We start from the raw sequence: 11,848 nt of genomic DNA, 5'->3' as shown, positions 1-11,848 counted from the left end.
TTACAGTTCCTTAAGGTAATATTTTGACCCGTATAAGTTTTTGTGCTAACTTACTTATTAACAAGTTTTAAGACTACTAGGCGTATTTACCCCAACACCCGGGGTTCACAATCACTTGCGTTTCATTACCAATTCCTGGTTTCACGCTCTTGTGATCGTCTTACATCAAATGTCATTCAAAGCATTATTTTGCTACTATTAACCAATTATTCGACCCGTTTGACTCATTTACGGAATCCTCCGTTTCTAATGACTACCAAACACTTTCTAGTCTATTTACGACTCATTAAATCAAATAGTGAACAATGTCACTTCAACTAATATCAACCTTTATACTAAAACTCGATTATGAACAATTAACATATCTAATTTACATATTGTAACATAACAAGTTACATACCTTCAAAGCACGCCCCTCAAACGCAAGTCGCCACCGGCTTGTCCACTTGACGCTCCGGTATCTTTTCCTATAGAGTTCAATAACAACTTGTTTAGAACTCTTTTCCTAATATATAACGCATACCTTGTCGAAATTTACAAATACGCGTTTTTAACCCAATCTTCCAGTTTTAAGCCTTCTTTGAGGCATTTTTACAAACACTTTAAAGGCAGAATTTTATACACTTTACTATCATGTTCATGGCTTGTTATTTAGCTGATTTTAACATCAATTATCATGCTCATATCAATTTTTGCATTTACAACATCTGAATTTGCTTACTGAAATTCAAATTACACTAGAACAACTTTCAATTTCTAGTGTTTAACATGTTCATACTAAAACCCACTTATCACCTTCAATGGTGATCATGAATTTACTAGAATTAGACCTAATTTCATCATATAGTTGTCTAGGGTTTACTTCTAGACACTACAATGTTCCTATTTCATCATATAACAAGCATGCAATCATCTAATTCGAATTCTCTAGGTTTGCTCAGAAATTTAACTAGAGATTTCTTATGAAATTTACATACCTCGTGACTCCTTTTTCAGTGGAGATCACTAATCCGTACTCGGATTTCGATTTAAACTTGATTTGGACCTTCAATTTGAGAGATTTGTGAGAAGTTAGGGTTTGAAGGGGAGCTCTATGTCGCCCCTGTGTTTCAATCGAACTCAGCACACACACAAGTGTGTATTTGAGTTTTAATTTTATGTTTTATTATAATTAGTTTCGTTTTAAACGCTTTTGGCCCCTCAATTATCATTTAGTTCTTATTTTTAGTGTGTTAACCCACTTTTAAGTCACTACAAGACTTTTATTTAACTAGGTTATTTTTAACCCTAGTTAGTTCACTCGTTTATTTACCAATATTATATTTAAATAATTGGATTAAATTTTTCGGGGTGTTACATATACTCTAACCAATCATATCTATCAAACCATTGCACATAAACCCCTATCAATTCCTTATAAAACTATAAAGGAATATTGGATTTTAATAATTCCAACTATTCGATGTTGGCCTCCAACAGTCTCAACTTCAAAAATAACCACTTGCAGTCCCAACTATTAACATCTTTGCCTCTAATGGACCCTGACTGACAGAACCCTAACACTATTAGTCTCTGGTTTTCGGGAAAACGTTTTTGGCCAGAAAATGGTTTCTAAAGGTCCGACCTAAGGTTACAAATAGGTTTGGGACGAAAATGTTGAGTTTTCCAGCAAAACAACTGAGTTTTTTTTGGCCAAAAAGAAGTTTTATAGCAAAAAAAGAGTTTTCCGGCGACCTCAATAATTGGGCCTTTTACTATATAAAGGTTCCTAAATGTCCGTAATAAGGTTACCATAAGGTTTGGGATGAAAATGTTGAGTTTTCCGGCCAAAAACGTTTTTCCGACGACTGGAGACTAACGGCATTAAGGTTTTGTAGTCAGAGTCCATTTGAGGCCAATATGTAAATAGTTGGGACTAACAGTGGTTATTTTTTAAGTTGTGATTGTTGGCGGCCAACACCGAATAGTTGGGATTATTAAATCCAACATTAAAATTATAAACCATCAATGATTTAATGTAAATCATAGACAATTGCAATTTGCACATAATCAATTAGAATTTAAAACTAGAATTTGCACATAAGCTCTTTACAATGGAGATTTAAGATTGGAGAATTAGAGGCGTTCTACAATCGGCAATCGGCAATGGGAGTCGGAGGTAGGAGGCGACCTGAGGTGAGGTTTTTAACTTGATGATGTTATGCGTTGTGTGCCGTTGTTTGTTGCGTTCAAAATGAAACCCAAATCATTTGGGCATTTAAGTTAAAACCAACCATGTATGGGTTGAGATTTAATTATAGTGCCATTTTAACTGTTTATTGTTGGGCTTTCAATAATAAATTTGTGGTTGGGCTTTCATAAAAAGCCCAATTTTTATTCTAAGGCGAAGTTTGAGATTTCCGACTATACATACTGCTCCAACAATTAGATTATTGAAAACAGTTTTGTGAGATTCGAAAGTTGTTTTAAGGAAATTGTGTTCAACACAACTTAAATTACTAATTAAGTGAATTTTTTATTAGAGTTTTATGTCTCTAATAAATCACCAATTAAGAGTAACTCTTCATTACCCACATCTCTTGTAAAAATGGTAGGCTACGTGCCTATTTGGAATGATGAGAAAACTACAAGAAAAAAAAAATATGCATGAAGAATTCTTGGAGAAGTGGTGAAAACTTGAAGACCCATGTGTTGGGTACTTAGAGAGATATGTTTTATCTGTTCAATTTCATCACCTTCATATCATTATTTTCCACAAGTTCTAACACTATAATTTTATCCGGTGTAACCTCGGGCACGTGGCCATTTCCGGCAGTACATACAGCTTCGGTTGTTGTACCCTGGGAAACAGACGCGTCATCTTTAGTAGAGGCGCGAAATCTGTTTTAAGGTAAGCGTGTTGAACACATGCCTCAGCCACAACCGTCAACATCAGTTTGTTCATTTTTTCAGCCAAGAAGAATCGCACAAGGAGACTCAGTTCAAGTTCTCGTAGAAGAAATTGTACAAGAAGACGCTTCTCAAGCTCTTGTCAAAGACAACAATTTGAATCGATTTATTTAAATATGTTGTATTTCATATTTAATTTTGTATGGATTTGTACACGGTATGGGTACTACAAAAGTGAGAAGATTTCAGTCATATTATAATTATAAAGTGTTGAAGATAAAAGCACTTTGCTATTTGATGTCTAGATATTGTCTATGCTTCCGTTTAAATTTCAAAAGTGATTGACACTTATGATTTAGTTTCAAATGTATTTAATTGTTTTGTGTTCAATATCTTCGGATAACACATACAATTTTTTACAAAGAAATAAATCACTAATGGTTGTGACGTATAAATTATTTTTGTGGAAAATAATTATAACGTCGGTTATACATTGTTTTAAAAAATATGGTTTTAAACGGATAGTACATGAAAATACTTGGACATAAACAACTTGAGAGTTGTTACATTGACTAGAAGTCAAAGACGAAACATCAAATGTATAACCACATCATGAGTGAGTAATGAAAGAACATAGTGAGTGTATTGAGATGAAATACACTAACGACGTTCATGTCGACATACTTCATTAGAAGTCATTGGAAAATCCACAAGTGTGAATTCTAACATATGAAAGTAAAAGTATTATATGTTATAGTATACCTTTAATAAATCTTGCGAGATTTATAAGTAGATGCGTCTACCACTTGATTATTGTTAGATCTATATGAAGATTTTACCTTCATTTGGGAGAGCATCCTAAATATACATATCTCCTAATGAATAACAATAGATGTGTGCAAATCACTTATGGCAAAATTATAAATGCCATGTTGTTGAGTGTCGATCTAGTTGACTCTATCCCACACATAATAGTGATTGTAGACGAGAAACATTCATCTTGTTGGTGATGAATGTGTTCACCAAGTGACTTGGATTAAGACTTATGTTTAAGTACTTATGAGTCAATGGGAGATTGTTGGAGATCAAAGGTAAACAAGTTATGTTCCTGAAATGAATGATGAAATTTAGCTATGTGCTATATACAATAATTTGTGAGACCTTCCTAAATATTGATGTTTTAGGATTATGAATAAGTCTCATTATTTTGTCTTAACAAGGGATGAATGTTGCAAAGTGATATTATGATATCCTTAGGGCTGTGAAGAATCAGAATGATGCATCTTCTATTCACATGCTAAAGTATTGTAGTCTAAAGCATGCTAGACTAGTACTTGGTTAATTATGGGTCTTGACGGGGACTAATTAACTCTAAACATTCAAATGTGTATGAACACAAAAAGAATTTATGTATAGACAAAATTGAGGGAGAATTTTCACTCATTATAAGGAAAAGGCATGTAACTTTTTAAGAGTTTGTTCGAAAAGCTTATGAGGAGAACTCATTGTCTAAGCTTATTCTAGATGTTAAATTAGAATTATTCTAAGTTGGTGACAAACTTATGACAATGGCATGTGTTTGCTTTGGTCAGCTCGGAAGCTTATGTAAGCTAATGCAATATGAGTTGATTTCACTGATACACTGAGGTTGATCGTGTTCAATCATATGTGTATAAATGTCGCCATAAGTGGTGTTACGGAAATGTTGATCAAATGGCAAGAAATGTGGGGGAGGATCCATTTAAGAAACAACCCTATAAGGGTATGTAGAAATGGTTCTCATTAACCCATCTAGATGTTATTCAATAACACTTAAATGTGGGAGTGTCTTGCATTTGTACCATAAAATTTTGGAAATAAGGATTTTGTAATCCAATCTAACATTGCAAACAGACGACTAAGTGGAGGACACAAATCTCGTACTGCATAATGGAGATGTGTTTGTCTTAAATGATAAATGTATCATTCTAAGACAAATATTATAACCAGATTCAGGTGGCCACTGAGGTTATAGTCTTAGAAGTTAACAATAGGCAATGTTAACTTTCGAGTTACGAACACATCATGACAATTTGTAACACCCCGTGTTGCGAAAGTCAAAGCCAAAGTCAAGATTGAAGTCAAAGGAAGAAAAGATTGCTAATTGCAATCTGTCTCTCCTTGCTCAATTCCTGTTTTGACTTCTTTGACTCGTAGATTAGTCTATTTTATTTTTGCTTTAGTTGTATTATGTGGAGTATCTATAAAGAATCGCAGTAATCGATGTATACTTATCGCTATGAATCGCCTTACGACTGTGAACAATAGGAAGTAACAATGCGATAAAGTCAACTAAACGCTAATCGAACTAAATTAATCAACATCGCACTCGCAACTCGAATTTCGCATTTTGGTTATTGTTATACGTGTGTGTGTGCCTTATGTGTTACTTGTGCATGTTTAACTTATGTTATGTGTGGTAATCAATCGAAACGCAATCGAACTCCATCGCAATCGAATCGCAAACGCTAAACGAATATGAAATAAGGACGCGTGTATGTAGATATAGTATGATAATTGGTGGAGAAGAGATAGCGCAAGATATGAGTAGTTGGGATTAAAAGTAATTTGACCAGGAAGCTCTACCGCATCGCAACGCTCGCAATCGAAATCGAAACTGCAAAACTCGTCGCACCGAACACTCGAATCAGGCGACCGATCGATCAGGAAACCAGCCGACCGACCAGCCGTCCGCTCGGACTGCCGTCCGATCGGACAGGCTGTCCGATCGAGCTGCCTGGCCGATCGACCGGCCCTTTCCCCTTTGGGTAACCCTATAAATACCACTAGTCACTTTCATTCTTTCTACTTTTGGCAAGTGACGTCCGACCAGCGCATACTCCTCACTTTTCTTCAGATTTCTCTCGATTCCGGTAAGATCTCGTCCTAAATCTTGTACTTTCTTGATCTACACGCACTCCTACACCTTTCTATCTTTTGAATCTTAACTTTTAACCGTGAAATCACCGAGATTCAAGGTGTTCTAGGATGACGTCATCATGTGTTCTTGAAGAACTTCATGTTTTGGCCTCAATCCATCAAGAACAACTTAGATCAAACTGATTTCCACATAAACTAACAAAGATCTTTCAAAGATCTAAACATATTCACAATAAAAAGGATTGAAAGATGGTTTTCCAACTTTCTTTCAACTCTTTTACACTCAATGCACTCAAAACCGATAGAAACGGAGCTTGTGCCGACCTACTACTCATTCTTGTGGTTGTGTGGCTCGAGATCCGGATTCTATCCACCAGGTTCACCGATTTCGGGTTAAACATGGAACACCGTCACGAAAAGTTAACTGACCGGATTTGGGTGATTCCTGTCTGATCAGGAGTACCAAGTAGTGATGAGGTTACTGTTGTTTTGCATGTTGTCACAACACCTCGATAAAAACGACAAACAATCAAAACAAACAAGTGTAAGACGAACAGGTCGACCAGGACGGAGTGTCGTCCGATCGAACAGCCAATATGATCGACTGGCCAAACCGAACGGCTTGCACCTTGGGTCCCACACTTAAACTATTCACCAACATTTGAAGTCTGATCGTTGAACGAGTTGTTGTCCGATCGAACTACCATCCGATCGGGCTAACCGCTCGAACATGTGACAGTTAAACTTCAACACTTGACAATTTTCAACATGTTCAATGCACTAGGAATGTCACCCGATCGAACTGTTGTCCGATCGAGTAACAGCCTGCTGTGAACTTGTTCTCACTGAGGTGCCCAACCGAACGGGTTGCCAGCCGATCGAACGACCGTCCGATCGACCGACCTGAAAGGTAGAGACACTTCAATGTTTTCAAATGCTACAACAAAAACTTCAAAAGTCAAACCATCATACACAAACACATCCTTCCTAAAGAAAGAAACAATCCACTCGAACGGCCATCCGACCGGACAGTCGTCCGAACGGATTGTCACCTGCACGATCAGCTGTCCGGTCGGACTACCATCCGATCGACCAACTGTTCGACCCATCAACACTTGTAAAGTTTTACGCGTCACTTATCGTTATGCTATCAAACTATTCAGGCTAACCTTACTCCCAAGCGCTCCCTTCAATCCATCAACCGCTGTGAATATACTCGATCCCTTTTTGCTTTCGCACTTTTGGGTGTTACATACGTTACTTATACGAAATCACATCGAACACACTACGCAATACTTTTAACGCTAACCGTCACTGCATGTTATACGTGACTTAATGAATGCTTGTTTGTTATGTTTACACATGGAATGTTGTCTACCTGCCTTAGCAACGATAGTACTATAGTTTGGACTCAGCACCCGTTCACACGGGGGTTGTTAAGGACAATTATTTGCATGGATTACAGTGGTGATCATGTATTACGAACTGCCTTGGGCAGTCAACCCGCAGTCATTGGTATCGATAGGTTCATGTCGATAACTAACATGCTTCGTTTTACTCAGTGTACGTGCTGGTTATGCGTAAACTATTTCAAACTCTATATGCTATTATCAAACTTGTATGCTCGCCTTTACACTATGTGTATTGACTTTTATTTTAACGTATGTGACAGGTGCTTAAGGTGTCTATTTTCTTGGAAATCAAGGCAAGGAAAGAGTCTTAGAGACCAACAAATAGTTGTCTGTACTAATGAAACCTGAGTTGTCGGAACAGAACAATTTGCCTAGATTTGTACTGTAATAATTATATTATCTTATATGACATGGTATGGGATGTGTTACTTAAAATATTTGGTAAATGTAACTATTATGGAAACTTCTGGACAATCTGTTTTGCTTAGTGCCGCGCCCCGATGTTTCCGCCATCGGTTGGGGTGTGACACAATTGATCTCAATTGCAAAATTATCTTCAGTGACTTGTCAAAGACAAAGATAATATTATGGATCCAACAACATGAGGGTTTATTAGAGATTAAGTTGTGGAATGAGACTAAAGCCTATGGAAAACGGGTGTGTGAAGGAAACCTACCTTAGTTGACTGGAGATCCCAAGATCTAAGTTCAATAGGACAACGAATTCATATGCCTAAGGGTGGTCACTATGGGAGCATAGCTGATATGCATAAGCTAGTATATATGGTCATATATACCTCCTAAACGATAAAAGGGTGTTTAAATACGTCCTAGTTCATTCCTATGAAATTCAGTGACAAATTGTGAGGCTAAGCATATTATGTGGTAAATGATTTGCATAATCATAGTAACCACGATGCTTTTAATGATTTAATAGAATCACCTATGTTAGAGAGAAGTGAGGTCGCTTCGAATGGAATTGGGAGCACAATTCCTAGAGCTCTCGCAGAACCAGGAAAGTGTTACACGACCATTATTGGACACGACTATGAGGGGATGACCCGGCTAAGGAGAGTATTGTGTGATGTGTATTGTCGTCTACACAAATGGGGGTTTGTTCAAGGACATCGCGTCTACACACCGCTAGGATACTAAGTATGCTTCACAAAGGAAGGTTCAAAGCTAACACCTACCTATCCTGCAATACTCAACTGTCGATGTTGCATTCGGATTTTTGTGTGTTTTAATCAATCTCCATTCATGTGGGGGATTGTTGGAAAATCAGAATAATGTGAACGGAAATTAATTTAGTGATAATTAATGGACTCTTCATGGTGACAAACTCTTGAATAGAGTTTTATGTCACTTGATTAGCTTTTATTAGAGTTTTTATGTCTCTAATTAAATCACTAATTAAGTGAAATTTTTATTAGAGTTTTATGTCTCTAATAAATCACCAATTAAGAGTAACTCTTCATTACCCACATCTCTTGTAAAAATGGTAGGCTATGTGCCTCATTGGAATGATGAGAAAACTACAAGAAAAAAAATATGCATGAAGAATTCTTGGAGAAGTGGTGAACACTTGAAAACCCATGTGTTGGGTACTTAGAGAGATATGTTTTCTCTATTCAATTTCATCACCTTCATATCATTATTTTCCACAAGTTCTAACACTACAATTTTATTCGGTGTAACCTCGGGAGCGTGGTCATTTCCGGCGGTACATACTGCTTCGACTGTTGTACCCTGGGAAACAGACGCGTCATCTTTAGTAGAGGCGCGAAATCTGTTTTAAGGGAAGCGTGTTGAACACGTGCCACAGCCACAACCGTCAACATCAGTTTGTTCATTTTTTGCAGCCAAGAAGGATCGCACAAGGAGACTCGGTTCAAGTTCTCGTAGCAGAAATTGTACAAGAAGACGCTTCTCAAGCTCTTGTCAAAGACAACAATTTGAATCGATTTATTTAAATATGTTGTATTTCATATTTAATTTTGTATGGATTTGTACACGGTACGGGTACTACAATTTTCTAAAAATTATGTAAAGAGAATATCTTTACATTTTATATTTATTTATATAATTTTTATTATAATTGTGACCCAGTTCCTCACATATCGGTCCAACAACAAAATGTTTGCAAAACTCGTTTCTACGGTATGAGCATATCATATAGATAACGATTGCCTCGACAAAGACTAATTAATTAGAAAAGCTTTTCGGGTGTAGAAAAATTCAGTCTCCAGAATTTCGTCTTTATCTTTTATATGTACCGGCAAATCAGTGATTTCAACATGCAAATTTTGTTATTATTTTAAAACACGATCATGATCTAATTAGGATCACTGGAATGGAAACCTGAATTATGAGAAACTTATGATGTTTTTCCCTGTGATTGACAGGATGTCTTCCCTATCCTCAAGTCTTTGTTAAAATTTATAACACCTTCTATGAAAGCCATAATCACAATAAACTGATGGTTCAGTTCTGTTTATACATGAAGGAAAACATTAAAACATACCTGTTATAGCAGACAGTGCGTTGGAGAATCCAGTAATGGAATTCGACATGCTTGTCATCGTGATCTGGTTCCTCCTTAGGGTGCTGACTAATGATGGGGACTTAGAAAACCGAAAAGGAATATCGGTTAGGAGAGGAGGTCGAACTAATGATGTTATGGCTAATGGGGTGTGTGTGTTTGTGTAACTGAGTAACCCTTAAACCTCCACATAATTCTCCTTATATAAGCACCCAGGAGGAAACCTAATTAGTTAATAAGGGTAATATGGTCCATCAACAATTACCAACTAATTAAATAATAGGTTCTAATATATTTTGATCTCTATCATGTAAATGATTATGATGGCTATAGATTAAATATCAATACGAAATATATTTAATCTTATATTCTCCCACTTAGCCGAGTAATCATTTACTATGAGTATTAGATAAGCCTGATCAGAAGTTAACACTCATTTTAGCCTTAAACAAGTACTATAGCAGAAAAATACAGCCGTTGAATCATTATGCGACTTAGGACCCCCATTAATCATACTATAGCCTTAATTTAAAACCTAATCGTCATGATCAAAATACGCGTAAGCCCTTTGTTTGACTTGTAACTTTATTTGTCTAATATGCCATTATATCGGTTGAACATATTCTAACAGACATACAAAATCAAACTGAGGAAATTTCATTAATCATAAAACATAAGCTAGTACAATATGCTCAAATAAGGTCTTTACTAAATCCCATATTCCGAACATGTTCTTCGTAAACCTTAGGAGGGAGACCTTTAGTCATCGGATCCGCAAGCATATCCTTAGTACTAATATACTCGATACAAAGATTATTTTCCTCAACTCGTTCACGTACAAATAGATATTTTGCATCGAGATATAAACCAGCTCCAGTCGAACTGTTACTGTTCGAGAAACTAACGGCAGCTGAATTATCACAGTAACGCTTCAATGGTCTAGAAATGGAATTAACAATTTTGAGTCCAGTGATCAGATTTCTAAGCAACATTCCATGACAGGTTGCGTTATAAACAGCAATGTACTGTGCCATCATTGTGGAAGTTGTGGTCAACTGTTGTTTATGACTCTTCCATGAGATAGGGCCGCCTGCTAACATAAAGATATAGCCCGAGTGGATTGCTTGTCATCTTTGCATTTGGCAAAGTCAGAATCAGAATAGCCCACCACTTCTAAATGATCACTTCTTCTATAAGTCAGTTTATAGTCTTTCGTCCCTTGCAGATATCGAAGTACCTTCTTAGCTGCTTTTCAGTGATCTAGGCCAGGATTAGTCTGATAACGGCCTAGCATTCCAGCAATATAAGCGATATCTGGGCGAGTACAGACTTAAGCATACATCAAGCTCCCGACTACTGACGCATAAGGTATCTGGCTCATTTGCTCCTTCTCAACCTCTGTTGTCGGGCACTGGAATGAACCGAAAACATCTCCTTTAACTACTGGAGCAACGGAGGGTTTGCACTGTTGCATGTTGTAACGTGTGAGGACACGATCTATGTAAGCCCTCTGGGACAATCCTAGGATTCCTTTGTGTCTATCTCGGTGAATTTCGATGCCAATGACGTAAGAAGCATCTCCGAGATCCTTCATGTCGAAGTTATGCGAGAGTAACCGCTTCGACTCATGCAACATGTCTAAACTATTACTTGCCAATAGAATATCATCTACGTAAAGGACAAGTATAGTAAAGTTTCTCCCACTCATCTTGAGGTAGGTGCATTGATCCACTTGATTCTTCATAAAACCTTGCCTCTTCATGACTTCGTCAAACTTGAGGTACCACTGACGTGATGCTTGTTTCAACCCGTAAATGGATTTCTTCAACTTACAGACTAGATGCTCCTGACCCTCAGGTTTAAAGCCTTCAGGTTGTTTCATGTAAACATCTTCGTCCAAATCTCCGTTAAGGAAAGCGGTTTTAACATCCATCTGATGCAGCTCTAAATCGAAATGAGCTACTAGGGCCATGCCAATCCTTAATGAATCTTTACGAGAGACAGGTGAAAACGTCTCTTGATAATCAATTCCCTCTTTCTGAGTGTAGCCCTTTGCAACCAATCTCGCTTTGTAGCGTTCAACGTTC

The sequence above is a fragment of the Helianthus annuus genome, chromosome 7 (assembly GCF_002127325.2).
Source record: "Helianthus annuus cultivar XRQ/B chromosome 7, HanXRQr2.0-SUNRISE, whole genome shotgun sequence".
Lineage (NCBI taxonomy): Eukaryota > Viridiplantae > Streptophyta > Magnoliopsida > Asterales > Asteraceae > Helianthus > Helianthus annuus.
The sequence above is the reverse complement of the archived record's forward strand: the minus strand, read 5'-3'. Positions refer to the sequence as shown.